Source organism: Gorilla gorilla, chromosome 1 (genome assembly GCF_029281585.2).
Source record: "Gorilla gorilla gorilla isolate KB3781 chromosome 1, NHGRI_mGorGor1-v2.1_pri, whole genome shotgun sequence".
Classification (NCBI taxonomy): domain Eukaryota; kingdom Metazoa; phylum Chordata; class Mammalia; order Primates; family Hominidae; genus Gorilla; species Gorilla gorilla.
Window position 1 is genome coordinate 2,431,596 of NC_073224.2, and position 20,272 is coordinate 2,451,867.

Consider the following 20,272-nt stretch of genomic DNA (forward strand, 5'->3'; position numbering starts at 1 on the left):
AACAAGGATATGTCTACACAGCCATCTGGATGAACATGGAAATATCTACACCGCTATCTGTATGAACCTGGAAATATCTACACCGCTATCTGTGTAAACAAGCATACATCTTCACCGCTATCTGTATAAACATGGAAATATCTACACCGCTATCTGTATGAACATGGAAATATCTAAACCGCTATCTGTTAGAGCATGGAAATATCTACACCGCTATCTGCATGAAAATGGAAATATCTACACAGCTATCTGCATATACATGGAAATATCTACAAAGCTATCTCTTTACACATGGAAATAACTACACCGATATCTCTATAAACATGGAAATATCTAAACCGCCATCAGTATGAACATGGAAATATCAGCACCGCTATCTGTATGAACATGGAAATATCTACACAGCCATCTGGATGAACATGGAAATATCTAAACCGCTATCTGTCTGAGCATTGAAATATCTACACAGCTATCTGCATGAAAATGGAAATATCTACACAGCTATCTGCATATACATGGAAATATCTACAAAGCTACCTCTTTACACATGGAAATAACTACACCGATATCTCTATAAACATGGAAATATCTACACCGCCATCTGTATGAACATGGAAATATCTGCACCGCCATCTCTATGAACATATAAATATCTGCACCGCCATCTGTATTACGATGGAGATATCTACACCGCTATCTGTATAAACATGGAAATATCTACACCGCTATCTGTATGAGCATGGAAATATCTACACCGCCATCTGTATGAACATGGATATATCTACACAACCATCTGGATGAACATGGAAATATCTACACTGCTATCTGTATGAACATGGAAATATCTACACCGCTATCTGTGTAAACATGCATACATCTTCACCGCTATCTGTATAAACATGGAAATATCTACACCGCTATCTGTTTGAACATGGAAGTATCTACACCGCTATCTGCATGAAAATGGAAATATCTACACAGCTATCTGCATATACATGGAAATATCTACAAAGCTATCTCTTTACACATGGAAATAACTACACCGCTATCCCTATAAACATGGAAATATCTACACCGCCATCTGTATGAACATGGAAATATCTGAACCGCCATCTCTATGAACATATAAATATCTGCACCGCCATCTGTATTAAAATGGAGATATCTACACCGCAATCTGTATAAACATGGAAATATCTACACCGCTATCTGTATAAACATGGAAATATCAGCACCGGTATCTGTATGAACATGGAAATATCTACACCGCTACCTGTATAAACATGGAAATATCTACACCGCTATCTGTATAAACATGGAAATATCAGCACCGCTATCTGTATGAACGTGGAGATATCTACACCGCTATCTTTATGAACATGGAAATATCTACACCGATATCTCTATGAACATGGAAATATCTACACCGCCATCTGTATAAACATGGATATATCTACACAGCCATCTGGATGAACATGGAAATATCTACACCACTATCTGTATGAACATGGAAATATCTACACCGCTATTTGTGTAAACATGCATACATCTTCACTGCTATCTGTAAAAACATGGAAATATCTACACCGTTATCTGTATAAGCATGGAAATATGTACACCACTACCTGTATAAACATGGAAATATCAGCACCGCTATCTGTATGAAGATGGAAATAACTACACAGCCATCTGGATGAATATGGAAATATCAGCACCGCTATCTGTATGAACATTGATATGTCTACACAGCCATCTGGATGAACATGGAAATATCTACACCGCTATCTGTATGAACATGGAAATATCTACAACGCTATCTGTGTAAACAACCATACATCTTCACCGCTATCTGTATAAACATGGAAATATCTACACCGCTATCTGTATGAACATGGAAATATCTACACCGCTATCTGTTTGAGCATGGAAATATCTACACCGCTATCTGCATGAAAATGGAAATATCTACACAGCTATCTGCATATACATGGAAATATCTACAAAGCTATCTCTTTACACATGGAAATAACTACACCGATATCTCTATAAACATGGAAATATCTACACCGCCATCTATATGAACATGGAAATATCAGCACTGCTATCTGTATGAACATGGAAATATCTACACAGCCATCTGGATGAACATGGAAATATCTACACCGCTATCTGTATGAACATGGAAATAGCTACAATGCTATCTTTATGAACATGGAAATATCTACACCACTATCTGTATGAACATGGAAATATCTACAACGCTATCTGTATGAACATGGAAATATCTACACCGCTATCTGTATAAACATGGAAATATCTACACCGCTATTTGTATAAACATGGAAATATCTACACCGCTATCTGTATGAACATGGAAATATCTACACCGCTATCTGTTTGAGCATGGAAATATCTACACAGCTATCTGCATGAAAATGGAAATATCTAAACAGCAATCTGCATATACATGGAAATATCTACAAAGCTATCTCTTTACACTTGGAAATAACTACACCGATATCTCTATAAACATGGAAATGTCTACACCGCCATCTGTATGAACATGGGAATATCTGCACCGCCATCTGTATTAAGATGGAGATATCTACACCGCTATCTGTATAAACATGGAAATATGTACACCGCTATCTGTATGAGCATGGAAATATCTACACCGCCATCTGTATGAAGATGTAAATATCTTCACCGACATCTGTATGAACATGGATTTATCTACACAGCCATCTGGATGAACATGGAAATATCTACACCGCTATCTGTATGAACATGGAAATATCTACACCGCTATCTGTGTAAACATGCATACATCTTCACCGCTATCTGTATAAACATGGAAATACCTACACCGCAATCTGTATGAACATTGAAATATCTACACCGCTATCTGTTTGAACATGGAAGTATCTGCACCGCTATCTGCATGAAAATGGAAATATCTACACAGCTATCTGCATATACTTGGAAATATCTACAAAGCTATCTCTTTACACATGGAAATAACTACACCGCTATCTCTATAAACATGGAAATATCTGCACCGCCATCTGTATGAACATGGAAATATCTGAACCGCCATCTCTATGAACATATAAATATCTGCACCGCCATCTGTATTAAGATGGAGATATCTACACCGCTATCTGTATAAACATGGAAATATCTACACCGCTATCTGTATAAACATTTAAATATCCACACCGCTATCTGTATAAACATGGAAATATCTACACCGCTACCTGTATAAACATGGAAATATCAGCACCGCTATCTGAACATGGAAATACCTACACTGCTACCTGTATGAACATGGAAATATCTACACCGCTTTCTGTATGAACATGGAAATATCTACACCGCTATCTGTATAAACATGGAAATATCTACACCGCTATCTGTATGAACATGGAAATATCTACACCGCTATCTGTATAAACATGGAAATATCAGCACCGCTATCTGTATGAACATGGAAATATCTACACCGCTATCTGTATGAACATGGAAATATCTACACCAATATCTGTATGAACATGGAAATATCTTCACCGCCATCTGTATGAACATGGATATATCTACACAGCCATCTGGATGAACATGGAAATATCTACACCACTATCTGTATGAACATGGAAATATCTACACCACTATCTGTGTAAACATGCATACATCTTCACCGCTATCTGTATAAACATGGAAATAACTACACCGCAATCTGAATAAGCATGGAAATATGTACACCACTGCCGGTATAAACATGGAAATATCAGCACCGCTATCTGTATGAACATGGAAATATCTACAAAGCCATCTGGATGAATATGGAAATATCAGCACCGCTATCTGTATGAACATGGATATATCTACACAGCCATCTGGATGAACATGGAAATATCTACACCGCTATCTGTATGAAAAAGGAAATATCTACACCGCTATCCGTGTAAACAAGCATACATCTTCACCGCTATCTGTATAACCATGGAAATATCTACACCGCTATCTGTATGAACATGGAAATATCTACACTGATATCTGTTTGAGCATGGAAATATCTACACCGCTATCTGCATGAAAATGGAAATATCTAAACAGCTATCTGCATATACATGGAAATATCTACAAACCTATCTCTTTACACATGGAAATAACTACACCGATATCTCTATAAACATGGAAATATCTACACCGCCATCTGTATGAACATGGAAATATCAGCACCGCTATCTGTATGAACAAGGATATGTCTACACAGCCATCTGGATGAACATGGAAATATCTACACCGCTATTTGTATGAACATGGAAATATATACACCGCTATCTGTGTAAACAAGCATACATCTTCACCGCTATCTGTATAAACATGGAAATATCTACACCGCTATCTGTATGAACATGGAAATATCTACACCGCTATCTGTTTGAGCATGGAAATATCTACACCGCTATCTGCATGAAAATGGAAATATCTACACAGCTATCTGCATATACCTGGAAATATCTACAAAGCTATCTCTTTACACATGGAAATAACTACACCGATATCTCTATAAACATGGAAATGTCTACACCGCCATCTGTATGAACATGGAAATATCAGCACCGCTATCTGTATGAACATGGAAATATCTACACAGCCATCTGGATGAACATGGAAATATCTACACCGCTATCTGTATGAACATGGAAATAGCTACACCGCTCTCTGTATGAACATGGAAATATCTACACCGCTATCTGTATAAACATGGAAATATCTACACCGCTATCTGTATAAACATGGAAATATCTACACCGCTATCTGCATGAACATGGAAATATCTACACCGCTATCTGAGCATTGAAATATCTACTCAGCTATCTGCATGAAAATGGAAATATCTACACAGCTATCTGCATATACATGGAAATATCTACAAAGCTATCTCTTTACACATGGAAATAACTACACCGATATCTCTATAAACATGGAAATATCTACACCGCCATCTGTATGAACATGGAAATATCTGCACAGCCATCTGTATGAACATATAAATATCTGCACCGCCATCTGTATTAAGATGGAGATATCTACACCGCTATCTGTATAAACATGGAAATATCTACACCGCTATCTGTATGAGCATGGAAATATCTACACCGCCATCTGTATGAAGATATAAATATCTTCACCGACATCTGTATGAACATGGATATATCTACACAGCCATCTGGATGAACATGGAAATATCTACACCGCTATCTGTATGAACATTGAAATATCTACACCGCTATCTGTGTAAACATGCATACTTCTTCACCGCTATCTGTATAAACATGGAAATATCTACACCGCTATCTGTATGAACATTAAAATATCTACACCGCTATCTGTTTGAAAATGGAAATATCTACACAGCTATCTGCATATACATGGAAATATCTACAAAGCTATCTCTTTACACATGGAAATAACTACACCGCTATCTCTATAAACATGGAAATATCTACACCGCCATCTGTATGAACATGGAGATATCTGAACCGCCATCTCTATGAACATATAAATATCTGCACCGCCTTCTGTATTAAAATGGAGATATCTACACCGCTATCTGTATAAACATGGAAATATCTACACCGCTATCTGTATAAACACGGAAATATCAGCACCGCTATCTGTATGAACATGGAAATATCTACACCGCTAACTGTATAAACATGGAAATATCTTCACCGCCATCTGTATGAACATGGATATATCTACACAGCCATCTGGATGAACATGGAAATACCTACACCGCTATCTGTATGAACATGGAAATAGCTACACCGCTATCTCTATGAACATGGAAATATCTACACCGCTATCTGTATGAACATGGAAATATCTACACCGCTATCTGTATGAAAATGGAAATATCTACACCGCTATATGTATGAACATGGAAATAGCTACACCGCTATCTGTATGAACATGGAAATATCTACCAGACTACCTGTATGAACATGGAAATATCTACACTGCTATCTGTATGAACATGGATATATCTACACCGCCATCTGGATGAACACGGAAATATCTACACCGCTATCTGTATGAACATGGAAATATCTACACGGCTATCTGTGTAAATATGCATACATCTTCACCGCAATCTGTATAAACATGGAAATATCTACACCGCTATCTGTTTCAACATGGAAATATCTACACCGCTATCTGTTTCAACATGGAAATATCTACACCGCTGTCTGCATGAAAATGGAAATAACTACACAGCTATCTGCATATACATGGAAATATCTACTCAGCTATCTCTTTACACATGGAAATAACTACACCGCTATCTCTATAAACACTGAAATATCTACACCAGAATCTCTATGAACATGGAAATATCTGCACCGCCATCTGTATGAACATATAAATATCTACACCGCCATCTGTATTAAGAAGGAGATATCTACACCACTATTTGTATAAACATGGAAATATCTACACCGCTATCTGTATAAACATAGAAATATCTACACAGCTATCTGTATAAACATGGAAATATCTACACCACTACCTGTTTAAACATGGAAATATCAGCACAGCTAACGGTATGAACATGGAAATATCTACACCGCTATCTGTATGAACATGGAAATATCTACACCGCTATCTGTATGAACATGGAAATAACTTCACCGCCATCTGTATGAACATGCATATATCAACACAGCCATCTGTATGAACCTGGAAATATCTACAGCGCTATCTGTATGAACATAGAAACATCTTCACCGCCATCTGTATGAACACGGATATGCCTACACAGCCATCTGGATGAACATGGAAATATCTACACCGCGATCTGTATGAACATGGAAATATCTACACCGCTATCTGTGTAAACATGCATACATCTTCACCGCTATCTGTATAAACATGGAAATATCTACAACGCTATCTGTATGAACATGGAAATGCCTGCACCGCTATCTCTATGAACATAGAAATACCTACACCGCTATCTGTATGAACATGGAAATAGCTACACCGCTATCTGTATGAACATGGAAATATCTACACCACAATCTGTAGGAACATGGAAATATCTACACCGCTATCTGTATGAACATGGATATATCTACACAGCCGTCTGGATGAATATGGAAATATCTACACCGCTATCTGCATGAACATGGAAATATCTACACTGCTATCTGTGTAAAGAAGCATACATCTTCACCGCAATCTGTATAAGCATGGAAATATCAACACCGCTTTCTGTATGAATGTGGAAATATCTACACCGCTATCTGTTTGAACATGGAAATATCTAAACCGCTATCTGCAGGAAAATGGAAATATCTACACAGCTATCTGCATATACATGGAAATATCTACACAGCTATCTCTTTACACATGGAAATATCTACACCGCTATCTCTATAAACATGGAAATATCTACACCGCCATCTGTTTGAACATGGAAATATCTGCACCGCCATCTGTGTGAACATATAAATATCTACACCGCCAACTGTATTAAGATGGAGATATCAACACCGCTATCTGTATAAACATGGAAATATTTACACCGCTATCTGTATAAACATGGAAATATCTACACCGCTATCTGTATAAACATGGAAATATCAGCACCGCTATCTGTATGAGCATGGAAATATCAGCCCCTCTATCTGTATGAACATGGAAGTATCTACACCGCTATCTCTATGAACATGGAAATATCTACACCGCTATCTGTATGAACATGGAAATATCTACACCGCTATCTGTATGAACATGGAAATATCTTCACCGCCATCTGTGTGAACATGGATATATCTACACAGCCATATGGATGAACATGGAAATATCTACACCGCTATATGCATGAACATGGAAATAGCTACACCGCTATCTGTATGAACATGGAAATAGCCACACCGCCATCTGTATGAACATGGAAATATCTGCACCGCCATCTGTATGAACATATACATATCTACACCGCCATCTGTATTAAGATGGAGATATCTACACCGCTATCTGTATAAACCTGGAAATAACTACACCACTATCTGTATAAACATGGAAATATCCACACCGCTATCTGTATGAACATGGAAATATCTACACCGCTATCTGTATAAACCTGGAAATAACTACACCGCTATCTGTATAAACATGGAAATATCCACTCCGCTATCTGTATGCACATGGAAATATCTACACCGCTATCTGTATGAACATGGAAGTAGCTACACCGCTATCTGTATGAACATGGAAATATCTACACCACTATCTGTATGGACATGGAAATATTTACACCGCTATCAGTATGAACATGGATATATCTACACAGCCTTCTGGATGAACATTTAAATATCTACACCGCTATCTCTATGAACATTTAAATATCTACACCGCTATCTGTGTAAACTTGCATACAACTTCACCCCTATCTGTATAAACATGGAAATATCTACACCGCTATCTGTATGAACATGGAAATATCTACACGGCTATCTGTTTGAACATGGAAATATCTAAACCACTTTCTGCATGAAAATGGAAATATCTACACAGCTATCTGCATATACATGGAAATATCTACACAGCTATCTCTTTACACATGGAAATAACTACAAAGCTATCTCTATAAACATGGAAATATCTACACCGCCATCTGTATGAACATGGAAATATCTGCACCGCCATCTGTATGAACATATAAATATCTACACCGCCAACTGTATTAAGATGGAGATATCTACACCGCTATCTGTATAAACATGGAAATATCTACACCGCTATCTGTATAAACATGGAAATATCTACACCACTATCTGTATAAACATGGAAATATCAGCACCGCTATCTGCATGAACATGGAAATGTCAGCCCCTCTATCTGTATGAACATGGAATTATCTACACCGCTATCTCTATGAACATGGAAATATCTACACCGCTATCTGTGTAAACTTGCATACAACTTCACCGCTATCTGTATAAACATGGAAATATGTACATCGCTATCTGTATGAACATGGAAATATCTACACCGCCATCTGTATGAACATGGAAATATCTGCACCGGCATCAGTATTATCATACAAATATCTACACCGCCATCTGTATTTAGATGGAGATATCTACACTGCTATCTGTATAAACCTGGAAATATCTACACTGCTATCTGTATAAACATGGAAATATCAACACCGCCATCTGTATGAACGTGGAAATGTCTAAACCGCCATCTCTATAAACATGTAAATATCTACACCCCCCTCTGTAGGAACATGGAAATATCTACACCGCTATCTGTATGAACATGGAAATATCTACACCGCTATCTGTGTAAACATGCATACTTCTTCACCGCTATCTGTATAAACATGGAAATATCTACACCGCTATCTGTATGAACATTAAAATATCTACACCGCTATCTGTTTTAACATGGAAATATCTACACAGCTATCTGCATATACATGGAAATATCTACAAAACTATCTCTTTACACATGGAAATAACTACACCGCTATCTCTATAAACATGGAAATATCCACACCGCCATCTGTATGAACATGGAAATATCTGAACAGCCATCTCTATGAACATATAAATATCTGCACCACCTTCTGTATTAAAATGGAGATATCTACACCGCTATCTGTATAAACATGGAAATATCTACACCGCTAACTGTATAAACATGGAAATATCTTCACCGCCATCTGTATGAACATGGATATATCTACACAGCCATCTGGATGAACATGGAAATACCTACACCGCTATCTGTATGAACATGGAAATAGCTACACCGCTATCTGTATGAACATGGAAATATCTACACCGCTATCTGTATGAACATGGAAATATCTACACCGCTATCTGTATGAAAATGGAAATATCTACACCGCTATATGTATGAACATGGAAATAGCTACACCGCTATCTGTATGAACATGGAAATATCTACCAGACTACCTGTATGAACATGGAAATATCTACACTGCTATCTGTATGAACATGGATATATCTACACCGCCATCTGGATGAACACGGAAATATCTACACCGCTATCTGTATGAACATGGAAATATCTACACGGCTATCTGTGTAAATATGCATACATCTTCACCGCAATCTGTATAAACATGGAAATATCTACACCGCTATCTGTTTCAACATGGAAATATCTACACCGCTATCTGTTTCAACATGGAAATATCTACACCGCTGTCTGCATGAAAATGGAAATAACTACACAGCTATCTGCATATACATGGAAATATCTACTCAGCTATCTCTTTACACATGGAAATAACTACACCGCTATCTCTATAAACACTGAAATATCTACACCGGAATCTCTATGAACATGGAAATATCTGCACCGCCATCTGTATGAACATATAAATATCTACACCGCCATCTGTATTAAGAAGGAGATATCTACACCACTATTTGTATAAACATGGAAATATCTACACCGCTATCTGTATAAACATAGAAATATCTACACAGCTATCTGTATAAACATGGAAATATCTACACCACTACCTGTTTAAACATGGAAATATCAGCACAGCTAACGGTATGAACATGGAAATATCTACACCGCTATCTGTATGAACATGGAAATATCTACACCGCTATCTGTATGAACATGGAAATAACTTCACCGCCATCTGTATGAACATGCATATATCAACACAGCCATCTGTATGAACCTGGAAATATCTACACCGCTATCTGTATGAACATGGAAACATCTTCACCGCCATCTGTATGAACACGGATATGCCTACACAGCCATCTGGATGAACATGGAAATATCTACACCGCGATCTGTATGAACATGGAAATATCTACACCGCTATCTGTGTAAACATGCATACATCTTCACCGCTATCTGTATAAACATGGAAATATCTACAACGCTATCTGTATGAACATGGAAATGCCTGCACCGCTATCTCTATGAACATAGAAATACCTACACCGCTATCTGTATGAACATGGAAATAGCTACACCGCTATCTGTATGAACATGGAAATATCTACACCACAATCTGTAGGAACATGGAAATATCTACACCGCTATCTGTATGAACATGGATATATCTACACAGCCGTCTGGATGAATATGGAAATATCTACACCGCTATCTGCATGAACATGGAAATATCTACACTGCTATCTGTGTAAAGAAGCATACATCTTCACCGCAATCTGTATAAGCATGGAAATATCAACACCGCTTTCTGTATGAACGTGGAAATATCTACACCGCTATCTGTTTGAACATGGAAATATCTAAACCGCTATCTGCAGGAAAATGGAAATATCTACACAGCTATCTGCATATACATGGAAATATCTACACAGCTATCTCTTTACACATGGAAATATCTACACCACTATCTCTATAAACATGGAAATATCTACACCGCCATCTGTATGAACATGGAAATATCTGCACCGCCATCTGTGTGAACATATAAATATCTACACCGCCAACTGTATTAAGATGGAGATATCAACACCGCTATCTGTATAAACATGGAAATATTTACACCGCTATCTGTATAAACATGGAAATATCTACACCGCTAGCTGTATAAACATGGAAATATCAGCACCGCTATCTGTATGAGCATGGAAATATCAGCCCCTCTATCTGTATGAACATGGAAGTATCTACACCGCTATCTCTATGAACATGGAAATATCTACACCGCTATCTGTATGAACATGGAAATATCTACACCGCTATCTGTATGAACATGGAAATATCTTCACCGCCATCTGTGTGAACATGGATATATCTACACAGCCATCTGGATGAACATGGAAATATCTACACCACTATCTGTATGAACATGGAAATATCTACACCGCTATTTGTGTAAACATGCATACATCTTCACTGCTATCTGTAAAAACATGGAAATATCTACACCGTTATCTGTATAAGCATGGAAATATGTACACCACTACCTGTATAAACATGGAAATATCAGCACCGCTATCTGTATGAAGATGGAAATAACTACACAGCCATCTGGATGAATATGGAAATATCAGCACCGCTATCTGTATGAACATTGATATGTCTACACAGCCATCTGGATGAACATGGAAATATCTACACCACTATCTGTATGAACATGGAAATATCTACAACGCTATCTGTATGAACATGGAAATATCTACACCGCTATCTGTTTGAGCATGGAAATATCTACACAGCTATCTGCATGAAAATGGAAATATCTAAACAGCAATCTGCATATACATGGAAATATCTACAAAGCTATCTCTTTACACTTGGAAATAACTACACCGATATCTCTATAAACATGGAAATGTCTACACCGCCATCTGTATGAACATGGGAATATCTGCACCGCCATCTGTATTAAGATGGAGATATCTACACCGCTATCTGTATAAACATGGAAATATGTACACCGCTATCTGTATGAGCATGGAAATATCTACACCGCCATCTGTATGAAGATGTAAATATCTTCACCGACATCTGTATGAACATGGATTTATCTACACAGCCATCTGGATGAACATGGAAATATCTACACCGCTATCTGTATGAACATGGAAATATCTACACCGCTATCTGTGTAAACATGCATACATCTTCACCGCTATCTGTATAAACATGGAAATACCTACACCGCAATCTGTATGAACATTGAAATATCTACACCGCTATCTGTTTGAACATGGAAGTATCTGCACCGCTATCTGCATGAAAATGGAAATATCTACACAGCTATCTGCATATACTTGGAAATATCTACAAAGCTATCTCTTTACACATGGAAATAACTACACCGCTATCTCTATAAACATGGAAATATCTGCACCGCCATCTGTATGAACATGGAAATATCTGAACCGCCATCTCTATGAACATATAAATATCTGCACCGCCATCTGTATTAAGATGGAGATATCTACACCGCTATCTGTATAAACATGGAAATATCTACACCGCTATCTGTATAAACATTTAAATATCCACACCGCTATCTGTATAAACATGGAAATATCTACACCGCTACCTGTATAAACATGGAAATATCAGCACCGCTATCTGAACATGGAAATACCTACACTGCTACCTGTATGAACATGGAAATATCTACACCGCTTTCTGTATGAACATGGAAATATCTACACCGCTATCTGTATAAACATGGAAATATCTACACCGCTATCTGTATGAACATGGAAATATCTACACCGCTATCTGTATAAACATGGAAATATCAGCACCGCTATCTGTATGAACATGGAAATATCTACACCGCTATCTGTATGAACATGGAAATATCTACACCAATATCTGTATGAACATGGAAATATCTTCACCGCCATCTGTATGAACATGGATATATCTACACAGCCATCTGGATGAACATGGAAATATCTACACCACTATCTGTATGAACATGGAAATATCTACACCACTATCTGTGTAAACATGCATACATCTTCACCGCTATCTGTATAAACATGGAAATAACTACACCGCAATCTGAATAAGCATGGAAATATGTACACCACTGCCGGTATAAACATGGAAATATCAGCACCGCTATCTGTATGAACATGGAAATATCTACAAAGCCATCTGGATGAATATGGAAATATCAGCACCGCTATCTGTATGAACATGGATATATCTACACAGCCATCTGGATGAACATGGAAATATCTACACCGCTATCTGTATGAAAAAGGAAATATCTACACCGCTATCCGTGTAAACAAGCATACATCTTCACCGCTATCTGTATAACCATGGAAATATCTACACCGCTATCTGTATGAACATGGAAATATCTACACTGATATCTGTTTGAGCATGGAAATATCTACACCGCTATCTGCATGAAAATGGAAATATCTAAACAGCTATCTGCATATACATGGAAATATCTACAAAGCTATCTCTTTACACATGGAAATAACTACACCGATATCTCTATAAACATGGAAATATCTACACCGCCATCTGTATGAACATGGAAATATCAGCACCGCTATCTGTATGAACAAGGATATGTCTACACAGCCATCTGGATGAACATGGAAATATCTACACCGCTATTTGTATGAACATGGAAATATATACACCGCTATCTGTGTAAACAAGCATACATCTTCACCGCTATCTGTATAAACATGGAAATATCTACACCGCTATCTGTATGAACATGGAAATATCTACACCGCTATCTGTTTGAGCATGGAAATATCTACACCGCTATCTGCATGAAAATGGAAATATCTACACAGCTATCTGCATATACCTGGAAATATCTACAAAGCTATCTCTTTACACATGGAAATAACTACACCGATATCTCTATAAACATGGAAATGTCTACACCGCCATCTGTATGAACATGGAAATATCAGCACCGCTATCTGTATGAACATGGAAATATCTACACAGCCATCTGGATGAACATGGAAATATCTACACCGCTATCTGTATGAACATGGAAATAGCTACACCGCTCTCTGTATGAACATGGAAATATCTACACCGCTATCTGTATAAACATGGAAATATCTACACCGCTATCTGTATAAACATGGAAATATCTACACCGCTATCTGCATGAACATGGAAATATCTACACCGCTATCTGAGCATTGAAATATCTACTCAGCTATCTGCATGAAAATGGAAATATCTACACAGCTATCTGCATATACATGGAAATATCTACAAAGCTATCTCTTTACACATGGAAATAACTACACCGATATCTCTATAAACATGGAAATATCTACACCGCCATCTGTATGAACATGGAAATATCTGCACAGCCATCTGTATGAACATATAAATATCTGCACCGCCATCTGTATTAAGATGGAGATATCTACACCGCTATCTGTATAAACATGGAAATATCTACACCGCTATCTGTATGAGCATGGAAATATCTACACCGCCATCTGTATGAAGATATAAATATCTTCACCGACATCTGTATGAACATGGATATATCTACACAGCCATCTGGATGAACATGGAAATATCTACACCGCTATCTGTATGAACATTGAAATATCTACACCGCTATCTGTGTAAACATGCATACTTCTTCACCGCTATCTGTATAAACATGGAAATATCTACACCGCTATCTGTATGAACATTAAAATATCTACACCGCTATCTGTTTGAACATGGAAATATCTACACAGCTATCTGCATATACATGGAAATATCTACAAAGCTATCTCTTTACACATGGAAATAACTACACCGCTATCTCTATAAACATGGAAATATCTACACCGCCATCTGTATGAACATGGAGATATCTGAACCGCCATCTCTATGAACATATAAATATCTGCACCGCCTTCTGTATTAAAATGGAGATATCTACACCGCTATCTGTATAAACATGGAAATATCTACACCGCTATCTGTATAAACACGGAAATATCAGCACCGCTATCTGTATGAACATGGAAATATCTACACCGCTAACTGTATAAACATGGAAATATCTTCACCGCCATCTGTATGAACATGGATATATCTACACAGCCATCTGGATGAACATGGAAATACCTACACCGCTATCTGTATGAACATGGAAATAGCTACACCGCTATCTCTATGAACATGGAAATATCTACACCGCTATCTGTATGAACATGGAAATATCTACACCGCTATCTGTATGAAAATGGAAATATCTACACCGCTATATGTATGAACATGGAAATAGCTACACCGCTATCTGTATGAACATGGAAATATCTACCAGACTACCTGTATGAACATGGAAATATCTACACTGCTATCTGTATGAACATGGATATATCTACACCGCCATCTGGATGAACACGGAAATATCTACACCGCTATCTGTATGAACATGGAAATATCTACACGGCTATCTGTGTAAATATGCATACATCTTCACCGCAATCTGTATAAACATGGAAATATCTACACCGCTATCTGTTTCAACATGGAAATATCTACACCGCTATCTGTTTCAACATGGAAATATCTACACCGCTGTCTGCATGAAAATGGAAATAACTACACAGCTATCTGCATATACATGGAAATATCTACTCAGCTATCTCTTTACACATGGAAATAACTACACCGCTATCTCTATAAACACTGAAATATCTACACCGGAATCTCTATGAACATGGAAATATCTGCACCGCCATCTGTATGAACATATAAATATCTACACCGCCATCTGTATTAAGAAGGAGATATCTACACCACTATTTGTATAAACATGGAAATATCTACACCGCTATCTGTATAAACATAGAAATATCTACACAGCTATCTGTATAAACATGGAAATATCTACACCACTACCTGTTTAAACATGGAAATATCAGCACAGCTAACGGTATGAACATGGAAATATCTACACCGCTATCTGTATGAACATGGAAATATCTACACCGCTATCTGTATGAACATGGAAATAACTTCACCGCCATCTGTATGAACATGCATATATCAACACAGCCATCTGTATGAACCTGGAAATATCTACACCGCTATCTGTATGAACATGGAAACATCTTCACCGCCATCTGTATGAACACGGATATGCCTACACAGCCATCTGGATGAACATGGAAATATCTACACCGCGATCTGTATGAACATGGAAATATCTACACCGCTATCTGTGTAAACATGCATACATCTTCACCGCTATCTGTATAAACATGGAAATATCTACAACGCTATCTGTATGAACATGGAAATGCCTGCACCGCTATCTCTATGAACATAGAAATACCTACACCGCTATCTGTATGAACATGGAAATAGCTACACCGCTATCTGTATGAACATGGAAATATCTACACCACAATCTGTAGGAACATGGAAATATCTACACCGCTATCTGTATGAACATGGATATATCTACGCAGCCGTCTGGATGAATATGGAAATATCTACACCGCTATCTGCATGAACATGGAAATATCTACACTGCTATCTGTGTAAAGAAGCATACATCTTCACCGCAATCTGTATAAGCATGGAAATATCAACACCGCTTTCTGTATGAACGTGGAAATATCTACACCGCTATCTGTTTGAACATGGAAATATCTAAACCGCTATCTGCAGGAAAATGGAAATATCTACACAGCTATCTGCATATACATGGAAATATCTACACAGCTATCTCTTTACACATGGAAATATCTACACCACTATCTCTATAAACATGGAAATATCTACACCGCCATCTGTATGAACATGGAAATATCTGCACCGCCATCTGTGTGAACATATAAATATCTACACCGCCAACTGTATTAAGATGGAGATATCAACACCGCTATCTGTATAAACATGGAAATATTTACACCGCTATCTGTATAAACATGGAAATATCTACACCGCTAGCTGTATAAACATGGAAATATCAGCACCGCTATCTGTATGAGCATGGAAATATCAGCCCCTCTATCTGTATGAACATGGAAGTATCTACACCGCTATCTCTATGAACATGGAAATATCTACACCGCTATCTGTATGAACATGGAAATATCTACACCGCTATCTGTATGAACATGGAAATATCTTCACCGCCATCTGTGTGAACATGGATATATCTACACAGCCATATGGATGAACATGGAAATATCTACACCTCTATATGCATGAACATGGAAATAGCTACACCGCTATCTGTATGAACATGGAAATAGCCACACCGCCATCTGTATGAACATGGATATATCTACACAGCCATCTGGATGAACATGGAAATATCTACACCACTATCTGTATGAACATGGAAATATCTACACCACTATCTGTGTAAACATGCATACATCTTCACCGCTATCTGTATAAACATGGAAATAACTACACCGCAATCTGAATAAGCATGGAAATATGTACACCACTGCCGGTATAAACATGGAAATATCAGCACCGCTATCTGTATGAACATGGAAATATCTACACAGCCATCTGGATGAATATGGAAATATCAGCACCGCTATCTGTATGAACATGGATATATCTACACAGCCATCTGGATGAACATGGAAATATCTACACCGCTATCTGTATGAAAAAGGAAATATCTACACCGCTATCCGTGTAAACAAGCATACATCTTCACCGCTATCTGTATAACCATGGAAATATCTACACCGCTATCTGTATGAACATGGAAATATCTACACTGATATCTGTTTGAGCATGGAAATATCTACACCGCTATCTGCATGAAAATGGAAATATCTAAACAGCTATCTGCATATACATGGAAATATCTACAAAGCTATCTCTTTACACATGGAAATAACTACACCGATATCTCTATAAACATGGAAATATCTACACCGCCATCTGTATGAACATGGAAATATCAGCACCGCTATCTGTATGAACAAGGATATGTCTACACAGCCATCTGGATGAACATGGAAATATCTACACCGCTATTTGTATGAACATGGAAATATCTACACCGCTATCTGTGTAAACAAGCATACATCTTCACCGATATCTGTATAAACATGGAAATATCTACACCGCTATCTGTATGAACATGGAAATATCTACACCGCTATCTGTTTGAGCATGGAAATATCTACACCGCTATCTGCATGAAAATGGAAATATCTACACAGCTATCTGCATATACCTGGAAATATCTACAAAGCTATCTCTTTACACATGGAAATAACTACACCGATATCTCTATAAACATGGAAATATCTACACCGCCATCTGTATGAACATGGAAATATCAGCACCGCTATCTGTATGAACATGGAAATATCTACACAGCCATCTGGATGAACATGGAAATATCTACACCGCTATCTGTATGAACATGGAAATAGCTACACCGCTCTCTGTATGAACATGGAAATATCTACACCGCTATCTGTATAAACATGGAAATATCTACACCGCTATCTGTATAAACATGGAAATATCTACACCGCTATCTGCATGAACATGGAAATATCTACACCGCTATCTGAGCATTGAAATATCTACTCAGCTATCTGCATGAAAATGGAAATATCTACACAGCTATCTGCATATACATGGAAATATCTACAAAGCTATCTCTTTACACATGGAAATAACTACACCGATATCTCTATAAACATGGAAATATCTACACCGCCATCTGTATGAACATGGAAATATCTGCACAGCCATCTGTATGAACATATAAATATCTGCACCGCCATCTGTATTAAGATGGAGATATCTACACCGCTATCTGTATAAACATGGAAATATCTACACCGCTATCTGTATGAGCATGGAAATATCTACACCGCCATCTGTATGAAGATATAAATATCTTCACCGACATCTGTATGAACATGGATATATCTACACAGCCATCTGGATGAACATGGAAATATCTACACCGCTATCTGTATGAACATTGAAATATCTACACCGCTATCTGTGTAAACATGCATACTTCTTCACCGCTATCTGTATAAACATGGAAATATCTACACCGCTATCTGTATGAACATTAAAATATCTACACCGCTATCTGTTTGAACATGGAAATATCTACACAGCTATCTGCATATACATGGAAATATCTACAAAGCTATCTCTTTACACATGGAAATAACTACACCGCTATCTCTATAAACATGGAAATATCTACACCGCCATCTGTATGAACATGGAGATATCTGAACCGCCATCTCTATGAACATATAAATATCTGCACCGCCTTCTGTATTAAAATGGAGATATCTACACCGCTATCTGTATAAACATGGAAATATCTACACCGCTATCTGTATAAACACGGAAATATCAGCACCGCTATCTGTATGAACATGGAAATATCTACACCGCTAACTGTATAAACATGGAAATATCTTCACCGCCATCTGTATGAACATGGATATAGCTACACAGCCATCTGGATGAACATGGAAATACCTACACCGCTATCTGTATGAACATGGAAATAGCTACACCGCTATCTGTATGAACATGGAAATATCTACAACGCTATCTGTATGAACATGGAAATATCTACACCGCTATCTGTATGAAAATGGAAATATCTACACCGCTATATGTATGAACATGGAAATAGCTACACCGCTATCTGTATGAACATGGAAATATCTACCAGACTACCTGTATGAACATGGAAATATCTACACTGCTATCTGTATGAACA